Source organism: Lissotriton vulgaris, chromosome 5, assembly GCF_964263255.1.
Source record: "Lissotriton vulgaris chromosome 5, aLisVul1.2, whole genome shotgun sequence".
NCBI classification, from domain to species: domain Eukaryota; kingdom Metazoa; phylum Chordata; class Amphibia; order Caudata; family Salamandridae; genus Lissotriton; species Lissotriton vulgaris.
The window spans coordinates 843,767,524-843,781,818 of NC_141693.1; the positions used below are offsets into that span (position 1 = coordinate 843,767,524).

General features: G+C 43.2%; 1 protein-coding gene across 3 annotated transcripts in view; it reads left to right on the forward strand.

Moving 5' to 3' along the window:
* LOC147711676 (nucleolar RNA helicase 2-like) overlaps positions 1 to 14,295 on the forward strand; it is a 490,700-nt gene that overhangs the window by 70,101 nt on the left and 406,304 nt on the right. The gene's annotated exons all lie outside the window — the stretch shown is intronic.

Consider the following 14,295-nt stretch of genomic DNA (forward strand, 5'->3'; position numbering starts at 1 on the left):
CAAGTTTGCATTTTAGTGTGCTTTATCACCAGAGACTTCTAGAAGACTGACTACAGACTAATGATGCCCGGACTCTGGGGTCTACAGTTCCAGAGAAGACCGACTGGAAAGCGATCATGAAACAGACATCCTTTCAACGTTGTCCCCTGTGCAACTTTAAATATCCGTGGTTGGATCCTCATGAGGTCTGTAATCTGTGTCTCTCCTGACTGTGACTACGCCTCCTGTGAGTGCTTCTTTGTCTTTTTCTTGGAGAAGACCACAAGGTACTGTACTGGAATGCACTGAGCACATCTCAGTACACACCATCCGACATCCTTGAGGATCATGGACATCTTCGAGAGAAGAGGACACCTTTGGCTCCAAATAGGTGAAGAGTTTTTGAATTCTGGCAGCCCAGGCATCATCCTTTCTGGAGACAGTTTCCTGAAACTCTTCAGCTCACGAGGAGGAGTGACTTTGAGCCATCATCGAAGACCAGCGGCCCTCAGACGAAGACCACACCCAGGGTCATAAGCATGCCATATGGCTCCAAGATCCACTCTACCGGGCCACAGTCACACAAAAAAGCCAACACCGAGGTAGAGCACTCCTCCTGTGGGAGTCTGACATTGAGCCAGAAGCATGGCTGAGGTCAGCCTCTTTGGCCTTGGCATTTGTTCCATCCGTACGCCTGGCCCGGATTGGGGGTTGCTCCTTCCGTTATCTGGCACCCAAGCTATATAACTCCTTGCCAGCTCCTTTGAGGAAAACCACAAATTTGTTTACTTTTAGGAAAGAGTTAAAGTCCTGGCTCTTTGTTCAATAGTTTCCTGTCCCTCCACTGCTCCCAACAGTCGCATCAGGTTTTTAAAGCGCCGGGACACTCGTCGGTGTAGCTGAGCGCTATGAAAATCATTAATAACATTAACATTAACATGGGCACAAGAGACATGCATCTGCTGCCTTTGTTGTCCGGTCAGCACCAGGAGAAGGCTTCATAGGCGACTAAGGCTCCTCCCAAGGGTGTTGTCCCACACCAATTCCCAGCCCACCACCCTGTCCCCCCTAAAAGAGTTGCTCCTTTATGCTCACATCCCAATCTGAATCACAGGCACCACCAAAGCAGGATTTGAAAATCACATTGATGCAGAACACTTTGTTGACTGTCTTTTCCAAGGAATCGGAGTTGCCAATCTTGCAAAGACCTCAGGAGGAGCTCGAGACTAGACGGAAGTGTCTTTATCACGACCCTATCACTGGAAGATATGGCGAAGCCACGTCTGCCAAAGCCATCAGAGGCACTGCCTTATAAAATAGGCTTGGTCTTTACTTCATAGGCCTCTCCAGAACTAGAATTGAAGAAACACAGGGACAGGACCCCCCCTCCCCCCCCCCCTCTTAAGGTCCACTTGCATCTCTTCCTGTACATCTCCTACTTCTGACACCACCTCCACCTACCTCCGCCAGGCTCATCTACACCAACACCTCTGCCTCCACTAGTCATCTGAGGGGTTGCGCCACACCTTCTCAGACATGCGCCATGCATATGATCTAATCATCAGCCCTTAGACCCACATCGACTCCCCTTAAATTCGACCATTAGCTGGTCATAGCATACCTGCCGGACCACACCACAGCCTGTCATGAGGTCATATAAAGGGTTGTAGAAGTTCACAAAGCAGATGTACATATCTTGCAGGAGGAAGAGGACGTCCTTTTGGAAACTCACCAAATTGGAGTGGACAGTGCAATTCTTGCCAATGCACAAGAACATGCTATAATATGCTCTAGACAACATTAAGGAGTCAGTCAAGGTTTGGGTGGTGACCTAAAGAAAGTATGAATCCTCACCTAGAGACCCTATGTGCATTGGGATCCATGTTCCCCCTGTCTTCTCTGTGGTCTTTACCACCTGCAAAAGGGCCCGCCAAAGCTAAAGGTGTTGTTCTGCCGCCCTGTAAGGAAAGTAAATATTGGTGTTACAGGCAAACTGGTAGCAGTGAGGGCAGTCCCCCATTGGCATTTTGCCTGTAAGGTCTGGCTCCTAGATATGATGGGTCCCGGTAGGAGGAAATTGAGGAATTTATTTTCATGTAGGAGCAGGAGGTGGTCTGAGCTGCAGGCATGGCAGCAGGGTTGGCTGTTGGGTGACATGGTGTGGATTTCTAGGCAGTATGCTTCTCGTGCAATGGAGAGCACTCACTGAACTCAAGTCCTGTTTAGGAAAGAAGTACATCAGTCTCCCCACACGTCCCCCCTGCCCTGACAGCTGTAGTGTGATTGGAGTGGACGGGTGGGTAGTCCCTGCTTTCCGACGGAGGTACCTCTTGTGGAGCCACCTCTGCCACCGGCATTATCCCTGTAGGCCTGCTGTAAGGTTTTACTTTGCTGGGGGTCCTGAAAGGCTGTTGGCGTTGATAAAATGGTTACTGGCCTTAGACCTATGGTTTAACGCTGCCCTGTTTGTGAAACACAAATCCGAGATTGGTGGACTATAGTACACCCTTAGTGTTTAGTTTCGAGCATCTGGTTCACTGGGACCAAACCGATGCGCGCCCTTAAAAGGAAGTATAGAAAAATTGGATGGATGGAATCTTTGAATTATTCTCCGCCACTGGTAATTACTCGGGTCATACCCCAGTTATTTCGTACACCATACCACCTCAGCTTGATCCAGTCATATGCAGATCAGTCTTGACCCTGCTCCACTATGAGTAGTACAACCATTACTGGCAGGCCCTGAACCACAATACAAGCAACCCAAGAACAGGTGGAGAAGTGTGGCTCAATGTTTAGAGCGGCAGACCCTGATGCAGAGGTCTAGCCCGGGACCAGGGTTCAATTCCCCGCCTCTGCGGGTTTTGGGCTCAAAATTCCACGGACCTGATAATTCTCACCTCGGTGCCTATTCCAATCATGGAGTCCCACTCTGCAACTCTGGGCAATAGCTTGCATAATCTCCACAACGGCCCCCACAACGCTAAGGATGCCTGGCCTCCACCTTGGGGGTGCCCAGGAGTGGACGCTTCACAGGGAAAGCCAGGATGGGTTCCACAGCGGTATTCGTACGGGTGAGTAGTGCGCTATACAAGTATCAATTTACATTTTTACCTTTAGTGTAATTAGTCATGAGCACAGGACCCATGTCTGGACATACCTGTTGCACTTGGGGCGTCGCACTGAAGTGTATTAAAAAGTGAAGGATGGAATGCTTAAATTCATCTCAGCCACTGGAGATTACTCGGGCCCCATCCAAGTCCTTCGTTATTTTGCACACCATGCTACCTCACTTTGACCCAGCCATACGCAAATCAGTCTTCACCCTGTTCCATTAGTAACCGTTTGAAAGGCCAAGGACCTCCCTGAACAAGAACACAACCAACCAAAGGCTGTTTTCGCTCTGATTAGGACTGGTCTGTCAGGTCTTGCTTGGTTCTAGTGTCACAGTGAGACAGTGCATGTCGGGGCATACCATCGCCCGTTCGGAGTCCCACAGAAGTATACATTTTTTAACTTTTTTTTTTGTATACTTGACCATCAAAGCTGACATTTAAGAGGTGCTGATGCACCTGATATTAAAACCCTGATTTCCGAAGTCAGGGATTCCTGTGGAGGAGGATGCTGGTGTTTAATCCATCTAGCATCAGTTTACTGTCTGTGCAAAGCATGTGTCTACAGACACATATGCGAAGAACACAATGTTTCTTACCCTACAACCATCTGGTTGTAGCATGTAGTCACGTCAATCCTTCTTTAGAAGCCAGCTATGATCACTTGTTGTCTCTTTCACTCCCTTTACCATATATGGCGCCCTCTGCCTTGACCCTGCTGTCCACTTAGGCTACTTTTCCTCTGAGTGGAAAACCACCTGAGATGGTGCCATGTTCTTCTGACTCGCACTTCTTCGAAGACCAAGTTTCAGAGGCCAGGGCCCAACACTAGATGGCAGCAGCATGCAGAACATATGAATCTACATCACTCACTGCTCTGAACAGTTGGTTATAGGGTAAGTAATGTTATATGTATATCTATGAATAAGTGTGTGTGTGTGTGTGTGTGTGTGTGTGTGTGTATGTATGTATGTATGTATGTATATATATATATATTACCTACTGGCGGTCGCCAGTAGGTAGTTATAGTTAGGATAATTTTCAATGTTAAATCTCAACATTCTATTTTGAATAACTTTGGCGCCGGTTGACGAATCTGCCTGAAATTTTCAGGAAAATGGTCTCATGGCGGTCCGGTCCTTCCCTGAAAGTTTGGGGGGGATTCGTCAAGCGGGGGCCGAGATAAAAGGGGGGTCCCAAAACGCGTTTTCCCCATGTTAATTTCCATAGGGCGGTCGATTTCACTTTTAGCCCGAACGGCTGAATGGATTTCCACCAAACTTGGCAAAATTGTAGGGACTGGTAGCCCGATGTGCCTTTGCTATGTCTCAAGATATGTGCTCCAGTGGATTTTGAGTAATTAAGGTTCAAAAAAATATATATATCTATAGCAGCGCACCGGTACGCGCACGGGTGCGCGTACCGTGCGCGCCACGCGACTTGCGCGAGGAAAGCTGATTGGCTCTCGGGTGTCTGTAAACATTCTAAACAGTCCGGAGCGGCCGCCATCTTGTGTCTCGGTAAAATCGAGACACAAGAGGTGGCCAAAACAAAGAGGGAAATGAACATAAGGGGGCAGAGTAGACCCCCCCTGACCCCCTAGGTTTGATGTGGGGGCCATAAAAGGGCCCCGCAAGGCAAAAAAAAAAATTTTTTTTTTTTTGATTTTCGCGGGGGGAGCGCCCGGTACGCGCACGGGTGCGCGTACCGGGGAGCGTACCATGGGAAAAAAGAATGACAGTTTTAAAAGTAGCTGTTTAGAAAAAAAAATGTTTAGTTGTTTTTTTTATACATACACATACATATATATAAATGCATATGCACATATATATATGCATATATGTCTATATGTGTGCGTGTAGAGAGAGGTAGAGAGGTAGAGAGTAGAGAGTGAGTAATAGAGAGTAGAGAGTGAGTAGTAGAGAGTAGTAGAGAGTAAGTAGTAGAGTGAGTAGTAGAGAGCAGTAGAGAGTGAGTAGTAGAGAGTAGGAGAGAGTAAGTAGTAGAGAGTAGTGGAGAATATTCCAAAGTTTGGCACAGCACCACTTTCACAATGAGTCCAATCAAATCATATCACTTAGAGTACTTATTGAAGCGCTGAATCTTGGTGTATATTCAAATGCTTTTATTTTCCTTAAGTTTATGTACCACAGCCAGCCGAAACGTTTCGTTCTGTACAACAGAACTTCTTCAGGGCGTTCTTATTTCCTTCAAGTTATGTCGGTATCCCGTTGTCATATAACTAGATATTTCTTCCAAATGTTAGACGAGACATAAGTATATTCTTATTAAAAGTGACTAGGTATCAATTTTACCCACACAATTCGGGCAGACTTGAGTAATTTATAGCATCCTCAAAGTCAGTCTTTCAAAAATTCCAAAGTATAGGACATGATAATCCAAATCCAAATGTTTCTCAAGAAAAGTCATTTACAATCGTTCGGAATATCGGTGTTTGGGCAGATATGATCCAGGGACCCCCAGTATGCAAGGGGAATTAGTCCCCCCTCTACAAACATGCACGGGGGCTGCGTTGCAGAGAGGTGTAAAAAGGGTTGTGGCTTCATTACACCTCTCTGCAATGCAGTCCCCTGGCGCATACTGGAGATTCCTGGTGGGCTTTCAGGTCTTATATAGTTAGGAATTAGCATTAAAAAAACCTTTGAAATTCACTGAAAAAACCAAAGGTTTCACACCAGTTATAGTTAGGAATTAGCATTTAAAAAACCTTTGAAATTCACTGAAAAAACCATAGGTTTCACACCAGTTATAGTTAGGAATTAGCATTTAAAAAACCTATTAAATTCACTGACAAAACCAGTTATAGTTAGCTGGAAATTTTACTGACATAAAACCATTGAAATTCCCACGTTATAGTTAGTTGGACTCACTATAACTTGCGCACCTGCAATGCACTGCTGATGACGTCACATATTACATCACTCATGACATGGTCAGTGACATCACTCATGACATCACTGATGACACCATCCAGTGAATGTGTGTCTTTCTGAAAAATAAATTTGTTTTATATATGTATTTGTAAAGGTCGATGGAAGAATAAATGTTTAAATAAGTGTGTAAATGGATGTTTTTTTAAAAAAAAATTGGTTGGTTAACTGGCTTATTAAGTGTATCTTAGTGAATACATATATTAGCGAGTATTGTTTAAATATTTAAATGTTTGTATCAGTGTTTCTCTTTGTGTATAAGTGGCTGCAGGGGTTGGTGACTGACTCACTGTTTGTATGTGTTTTGAAGACAGAATATGTGCAGGACTGTATGGGTGGACGAGTGTGTATATGTGTGTGTTAGTGAGTGAATGACTGTCTCACTAGTGTCTTCATTACTAACGACATATGTTTTAATCTAGTATATGTGAGTATTGATGTATATAAGTGAGTATAGTATATATAGTGAGAGATTGTAGGAGTTCCTGTTTAAATAAGTATGTGTTTCTATAAGTGATTGTTTAAGAGAGTAAGTATGTGTAAGTTTCCTTAGAAGTAAGGTGGTAGTGTGTGTATAAATGTATATGCAAATAAATGGATGTTCAATAGTTTATGTGCATGTGTGAGTATGTGTGTGAGTAACTTTTGGATGACTGCTGATGTGTAACAGGATGTATAGGTGTATCACTACATATGATGAGTGAGTATATATATGAGTGACTATATAGAACTGTTGGTGAATGAGTGGATGAGTATATAGATGGTGGAATTACTGAATTGGTTGTTGTTACTGGTTTGGGTATCTCCATTTTTTTGAAAATGTTTGTTTCTATTTTTGAATATTTGTTTCAAGCGTTACATTACACTGAAATTAGGTCTGTCACTCTGTCACAAGGATGGTGTCATCAGTGATGTCATGAGTGATGTCACTGACCATGTCATGAGTGATGTAATATGTGACGTCATCAGCAGTGCATTGCAGGTGCGCAAGTTATAGTGAGTCCAACTAACTATAACGTGGGAATTTCAATGGTTTTATGTCAGTAAAATTTCCAGCTAACTATAACTGGTTTTGTCAGTGAATTTAATAGGTTTTTTAAATGCTAATTCCTAACTATAACTGGTGTGAAACCTATGGTTTTTTCAGTGATATATATATATATATATATATATATTCACTGAAAAAACCATAGGTTTCACACCAGTTATAGTTAGGAATTAGCATTTAAAAAACCTATTAAATTCACTGAAAAAACCATAGGTTTCACACCAGTTATAGCTAGCTGGAAATTTTACTGACATAAAACCATTGAAATTCCCACGTTATAGTTAGTTGGACTCACTATAACTTGCGCGCCTGCAATGCACTGCTGATCACGTCACATATTACATCACTCATGACATGGTCAGTGACATCACTCATGACATCACTGATGACACCATCCAGTGAATGTGTGTCTTTCTGAAAAAGAAATATGTTTTATATATGTATATGTAAAGGTCGATGGAGAAATAAATGTTGAAATAAGTGTCTTAATGTATGTTTTTTTATATGTGTGTGTTAGTGAGTGAATGACTGTCTCACTAGTGTCTTTATCAGTAACTACATATGTTTTAATCTAGTATATGTGAGTATTGATGTATATAAGTGAGTATTTGTGAGAGTGAGAGATTGAAAGAATTTCTTTTTAAATAAGTATGTGTTTCTATAAGTGATTGTTTAAGAGAGTAAGTATGTGTAAGTTTCTTTAGAAGTAAGGTGGTAGTGTGCATATAGTTGTATATGCAAATAAATAGATGTTCAATAGTTTATTTGCATGTGTGAGTATGTGTGTGAGTAACTTTTGGATGACTGTCGGTGTGTAAAAGGATGTATAGGTGTTTCACTACATATGATGAGTGAGTATATGTATGAGTGACTATATGTTGGTGAATGAGTGGATGTGTATATAGATGGTGGTATTACTGAATTGGTTGTTGTAACTGGTATGGGTATCTCTATTTTTTTGAAAATTTTATTTTCTATTTTTGAATATGTGTTTCAAGGGTTACATTACACTGAAAGGAGGTCTGTCACTCTGTCACAAGGATGGTGTCATCAGTGATGTCATGAGTGATGTCACTGACCATGTCATGAGTGATGTAATATGTGACGTCATCAGCAGTGCATTGCAGGCGTGCAAGTTATAGTGAGTCCAACTAACTATAACGTGGGAATTTCAATGGTTTTATGTCAGTAAACTTTCCAGCTAACTATAACTGGTGTGAAACCTATGGTTTTTTCAGTGAATTTAATAGGTTTTTTAAATGCTAATTCCTAACTATAACTGGTGTGAAACCTATGGTTTTTTCATTGAATATATATATATATATATATATATCAATCAACATCCACAGTTGTGCAGAATGAAAACGGAGGCACTCTATAGGAATAATACGTGAATTGATTTAATGGGCTAAATCACGGAGTAATGACACTCGTTTCGGCAACAACACCTTTATCATTGCCAGTTGTGCTCTCAAAACAAAAAATATTTAAACATTCAGGAAGTGCATCACTCATTCAAAAAGGTAGAAAGAGAGGAAGATCAAAAGTTAATATATTCCTAAGGATTCTGTGGCGGCAATCTTATAATATGTTAGGAAGTCATTACAATTCATACAGATGCGTGCCAATTATATATGTTCATAATTATATAGGGAAGGAACGTGCTCAAAATGATATTGAAAATACATTGCAACTGTTAAACCAAATGTGTGTGTTCATAAGCTCATGATAAAAAATTCATAATATTAAATATTGCAATTCACGGAGGAGGCATTGAAATCACTTCTGGCAAATACATAATGGGTCGTATATGTAACACGAAGGTGTCCTTTTCTTGGACAAGCAAATAAACCTGTAATAGAGCGTGCACTCCTTCCCTTTCGTTGTTGTCCAAACTTCACGAACTTTAGTGCATGCAAACAGTGTCCGTGGATCGCCACTAACCACTGTCAATACTCCTGTATTAAAAAAAAAAGAGCACTCCTTTCGCGCTCCCACTGCTGCACTGTCAGCCTGGGAATCACTCCCACCATGCATGTCCTTAAACCAGGTATTCCAATGTAATTGGAGGCTTTAAACAGAGGTACATCCAAATCAATCACAGTTCGGAGTCAGCATCTCCATGTCCCCAACATATTGTAAATTGAAAGTTGATGCTTAAAATGCTGATAATTTCAGCCCCGTGTCCCTCCCCTGCTATACCCAAAACTCTGCATGTCTGCAACGTGCTAAATAATCGAAACACTGTATTCCCAACCCTGGCCTAACATGGGGACATGGAGATGGTTATGAGTTTTGTGGAATTTTTGTTGTTTTCACTATTTAAAACACTAATTACAATAAAAATGTGACTGAGTTGTTGATCATATTTGTTTCAGTACCCCCTGACGAAGAGCCAAGTTGGCTCAAAATATATTGGGTATTTATACAGCTTGCTGACTTCAAACTGTGATTGATTTGGATGTACCTCTGTTTAAAGCCTGGAATGGCGAGCATTTGGTATTGGATGAATTAATAAAGTTTACAGATTCAATCACACTGCCTCCGCTGTGATGAAGATTAAGAGAGCATAACTAGAATATGGGATGACAAAAATTATATGGTAAAAAGTGTTTACAATGGAATACCTGGTTTACGGATATACATGGTGGGAGTGATTCCCAGGCTGGCAATGCAGTATTGGGAGCGCGAAAGGAGTGCTCTTTTCTTAGACAAAACATGTTTTGCGAATATCTTTGGTGCGGTTTGACGAATCTTCACGAAATGTCGCCAAAAAGTAGCCTAGTTCTGCATGTAAAGTTTTGGGGTGATTCGTCTGGCAGGGGCCAAGAAAAAAGGCGATCTCTAAACTATTTTTCCCCATGTAGTGTCTATGGGGATTTTGCAATTTTTTGACTGCTACAGGCCTAACTGCTGAATGGATTTACACTAAATTTGTAAGAAAGCTAGCTCTAATAAAAGAAAGTGCCCTATTTGTAATATGGTATACATCTGTTCAGTAGTTTTGGAGTTATTTAAGAAATAAAACTTTGTATGTCTAGGGATGCAGAGCCTTGCCATGTGCCCCCCCCCCCCTCCCTGAGCCATTAATGACCCCAACCCCCAGGGCCTGATCAGTAACTTTGTCCTGGGGAGCCCTCACTCAGAAGATCACTGTTTTCCTGCCCACAGTAGGGTGGGCAGGGAAACCTGTGTTTGCTCTTGCTTGGCAGGAGCATTTTTTAATTTCCCGCCAAGTGGGTAGTAAGCTCAGTCTGCTCTCAGCTGGCAGGAACTTTGAAAATGCTCCCAGACGCTGGGAGCGGACTTCTGATCTTTTTCCCTGCCTGCACTGATGCAGGCAGGGAAATGGATCTAAATATTGCTGTGTGCGCGGAGCCGGCTGTGCTCACAAGAGTATGATCGGTGCTCACCTCCTACAAATATGGGCCCCAGGGTAAGGGTGTCTTCGGGGCCGATAATGGCTTGGTCGGGGAGCTGCCTGGTTGCTGGCCCTTTTTAAGGAGTCTCTGTCCCCGGGGTGGCTCCCGGGGCCTTTAGAGGCTTGGGAGGGGCCGTGCAGCCCCATATAAACACATTTCAACCCTGGGTGGGCTCCCAAGGCCCCCCACCCACAAAGTAAATCTGGGCCCCAGGAATGGCTTTGAAAGGGGGAGTTGGTTGGCCACCCTCCCCATTTAGGAGGCTTGGGGAAGGAGGCCATGCACGCCCCTCCCCCCCTTTTTTAAAGATTTAAATCAGTGACCTTGGGGAATGGGGTCCCCAGGGCCTAACCAGGTTTGAGAGTGGAGGCGCTGTGTGGCCCACGAGCCTTTATTTAAATGGGTGGCCATCGGAGGGGGGGGGGGGGCTCGGGAAAGAGTCCACAGGGCCTAACAAGGCTTGGGAAATGCAGGCCATGCGGCCCTCCTCCCTTTAAAATAAATGTGGTCCTGATGGATGGGGGTCCCCAGGGCCATGATGGGTTCAGCGATGAAGGGACAGGCGTCTCCCCCGCCCCCCTTAAAAAAAAAAAACGAGGCCCATGACCAACCCCCACATGCAGTGTGGAGTCGGCTACCTTTGGGGACTTTGTCTATTCAACCCTCCCCATCGCACATGACCAAAGGACTGTGTGCAATGTGGGGTTGGCTGCATCCACGGTGCGATAGACCAGGCCCTGTGTCTAATCCCCTGCTGTGCGTGACCGAAGGCCCTGCGCTGTGTGGGTTGGTTGTGTTTACGGGGGTTGGCCACAGACCCTGACTGCAGGCCCGCCTTGTGGCCAAAGCACATGCACGAAGATGGGTTGTTTTTACGTACGGTAATTAAATATTATTTCATGTTAAACAAACTAGAAATTAACTGGAAAACACAAAGGTTAAAGTATCCTTATAGTTAGGTGTGTTAAAGATCTGTTTTTGTTTTAAAGAAACAAGCAAAAAGGAACATTGGAAATAGTCTGGAAAAAAACAAAGGTTAAAGTAACGTTCTAGTTAGGTGACTTGGTCAGTGACAACAATAAAGTTTTGAACTGAAAAAGCACAGAAATTCACCAGTTAGAGCTTACTGTAACTTGTGTCTCCTCCCCCCACGCACTGCTTATAACCTCACATATTACACCACTCATGACATGTTCTATGACCTCATTTATGACGGAACCAATGACCTCTTTCATGACACCGCTGATGAAATCATTCATGCTTCTTTTGTACACCTTGCTTTAAAAACTGGTATAGCATTAGAGCTGTGAAAGCAAGTGCGAAATAGCTCAGAAGAATGAGTCGTCATTAATACCTTCACAGAATCGTCTACCTTGGCTGTACAGGTTGTGTGCCATTTTGACCCTATATGATACACTCACAGGTTGTATAGTTTTTATCTGTATCAAACCACTGACACTCCTCCAGACCTACAGTGAGAAACGAGGTTGAAATGAGTAGAGAAGTTTGTACTGTAAAACAGTGTTTACTCTATTAACGCCTTCCATGCTGTTGGCGGCCGGGAGCCGTCATGGCACGCAGTGCTCGTGTGCTGATGACGGCTCCCGGCCGTCATGACCGCACCCGCAATCTGAATGTGCTGCGCGGAATCACGGCCACGCCCAAGGGGTTAAAAGGGTTTACCCTGTTCGACACTGTTTGCAGACAGTGCAACTCTCATAGAAAATACAATACAGAATATTAAAAAGTATCTACTAAGAACAGTGTTCACTCTATACAACACTTGGCAAAAAAGACACTATTTGCTTTAAATAGGCAACACCTGAAGGTGCTAACTATTATCCTACCTGCAGACTTCCTGCTGTGCTGAACTTTGCAGATAGCCCATCTTCTGCAGCAAAGCAACTACATGTACATATCTTAATAACTAGTGCACGCAGTCCTCTTTGTTAAATAGAAATTGTCATGCTCAGACAATCTTGTCTAATTCACCTAACTAACATTACTTCAACCTTAGTTTTTTCCAGTGAGTGTGTGTGTGTATATGTGTGTGTGTGTATATGTGTGTGTGTGTATATGTGTGTGTGTGTATGTGTGTGTGTGTGTGTGTATATATGTGTGTGTATATATGTGTGTGAGTATATGTGTATGTATGCGTGTGTGTATACATGTGTGTGTATACATGTACGTGTGTGTACGTGTGTACATACGTGTGTGTACATACGTGTGTGTATGCGTGTGTGTGTGTATACATGTGTGTGTCTATATATATATATATATATATATATGTATGTATATATATGTATATGTATGTGTGTGTGTGTAACCCCTTCAGCGCGGTGCGAATTTTCGCACTGTGCTGAAGGTTCTAATGAGCCTATCGGCTCATGACGGAACCGTTCCGTCATGAGCACAGCTCAACAGACGCTCATGACCGAACCGTTCCGTCATGAGCATGGAAGGGGTTAAATATGTGTTTGAATAAATGTGTGTATATATAAGTGTGTGTGTGTGTGTATATATATATATATATATATATATATATATATAATTACCTACTGGCGGTCGCCAGTAGGTAGTTATAGTTAGGATTTTTTTCAATGTTAAATCTGAAAATTCTATTTGGAATAACTTTGGCGCCGGTTGACGAATCTGCCTGAAAATTTCCTCAAAATGGCCTCGCGGCGTTCCGGTCCTTCCCTGAAAGTTTGGGGGGGATTCGTCAAGCGGGGGCCGAGATAAAAGGGGGGTCCCAAAACGCGTTTTCCCCATGTTAATTTCCATAGGGCGGTCGATTTCACTTTTAGCCCGAACGGCTGAATGGATTTCCACCAAACTTGGCAAAATTGTAGGGACTGGTAGCCCGATGTGCCTTTGCTATGTCTCAAGATATGTGCTCCAGTGGATTTTGAGTAATTAAGGTTCAAAAAAATATATATATCTATAGCCGCGCTCCGGTACGCGCACCGGGCGCTTACCGCGACTTGCGCGCAGAAAGCTGATTGGCTCTGGGGTGTCTGTAAACATTCTAAACAGTCCGGAGCGGCCGCCATCTTGTGTCTCGGTAGGATCGAGACACGAGAGGTGGCCAAAACAAAGAGGGAAATGACCATAAGGGGGCAGAGTAGACCCCCCTTGACCTCCTAGGTTTGATGTGGGGGCCATAAAAGGGCCCCGCGGAGCAAAAAAAAAATAAAAATGTTTTTTGATTTTCGCGGGGTGAGCGCCCGGTACGCGCACCGGTACGCGCACCGGTAAGCGTACCGGGGAGCGTACCATGGGGAAAAAGAATGACAGTTTTAAAAGTAGCTGTTTAAAAAAAAAATGTTTTGTTGTTTTTTTTATACATACACATACATATATATATAAATGCATATGCATATATATATATATGCATATATGTGTAAATGTGTGCGTGTAGAGAGAGGTAGAGAGGTAGAGAGGTAGAGGTGTAGAGGTAGAGAGGTAGAGAGGTAGCGGTAGAGAGGTAGAGATTAGTAGAGAGAGAAGAAGAGAGAGGTAGAGAGTGAGTAATAGAGAGTAGAGAGTGAGTAGTAGAGAGTAGTAAAGAGCAGTAGAGAGAGTAGCAGAGAGTGAGTAGTAGAGAGTAGTAGAGTGAATAGTAGAGTGAGTAGTAGAGAGTGAGTAGTAGAGAGTGAGTAGTAGGAGAGTGAGTAGTAGAGTGAGTAGTAGAGAGCAGTAGAGAGTGAGTAGTAGAGAGTGAGTAGTAGAGAGTGAGTAGTAGAGAGTAGTAGAGAATGAGTAGCAGAGAGAATAGTAGT